The sequence below is a fragment of the Arachis duranensis genome, chromosome 3 (genome assembly GCF_000817695.3).
Source record: "Arachis duranensis cultivar V14167 chromosome 3, aradu.V14167.gnm2.J7QH, whole genome shotgun sequence".
Taxonomy (NCBI): Eukaryota; Viridiplantae; Streptophyta; class Magnoliopsida; order Fabales; family Fabaceae; genus Arachis; species Arachis duranensis.
Genome location: NC_029774.3, coordinates 129,021,843 through 129,022,955, shown reverse-complemented (window position 1 = coordinate 129,022,955; position 1,113 = coordinate 129,021,843).

The following is a 1,113-nucleotide window of genomic DNA, read 5'->3' as shown; positions in this document are numbered from 1 at the left end:
GTCCTTAAATAAAAACACATATTAACCAACCCCTTAAAAATAACTTAAACTGCATATATATTTTTTCTTGGTTAGTTAAGTGGTGAGTTTACTTTCGTTGTATTCAACACTGTTTTATCCGCATAAACCTAAATTAATTTTACTATATATTAAGCGTATTATTCAATTCATACTTAAGCAGCCCAGCAAATATAATAAAAATTAATCAAGATAAGAGTTTGACATGATGCTTAATAAATTATGAATTATATATTCTAAAACGGGAATGCTAATAAGTAATTAAAGAATTATATATAATATAAAAATATCACAAAAGAATCTTATTTTTTGATAAGCGTGTGAATAATATAAATTTTATTATCACTCGTCTTTTTGTAAACACTTAGTGACATTAATTTTTTTAAATTAATTTTAATTTCTCTCAAATTAAATTCTTAATATTTTTAATTACATTTTTATCTATTAAAATATATTTTTTTTCAGAAAATTAATATCCAAAAATTTCATCACATTAAACTCAGAAAAACATTCATATTTTTCAAATTCTATTTCAACCATAATCTCATAATTAAGAAAGAAGAATGAAAAAACAGAGAAAAAAAATCTCAAAACCTCATAATCGGAACATCACATAGCATTATTTTTTATTTATAGAGGTATGTTATCTATTTATATGTTCTGATTAATTGGCATAAAAGTATTTTAACACTGTCCCTGTTTTCGATGATTTGTTCCACACAATATGCACACATTGATTTTGTTTTATATTATATTATTTTAACTTTTTATATTTACGGAAAGAATTTAGTGACATTTAAATTCATATTTTAGAGATTAATAATGTTAAGTGTATCAATGGAAAAATAGCCATTGGATTCATATTGGTTAAAAATTATGCATTAGTTCATTATTTTATTTGGAGTGGATCTTTTATCTTGGTGAGTATGATCATGCTATTTGGTGAAGTACTGCCAATTAGATTTGGGTATAATTGTAATTGTGACTTGTTTAAGAAGACCTTCATATTGGTCAAGTAATTTCATTGTGTAATTCTTACATACCGATGTTATGCTCATGGTGGTAGGAATCAAATCAGTAATCAAACTGATTATA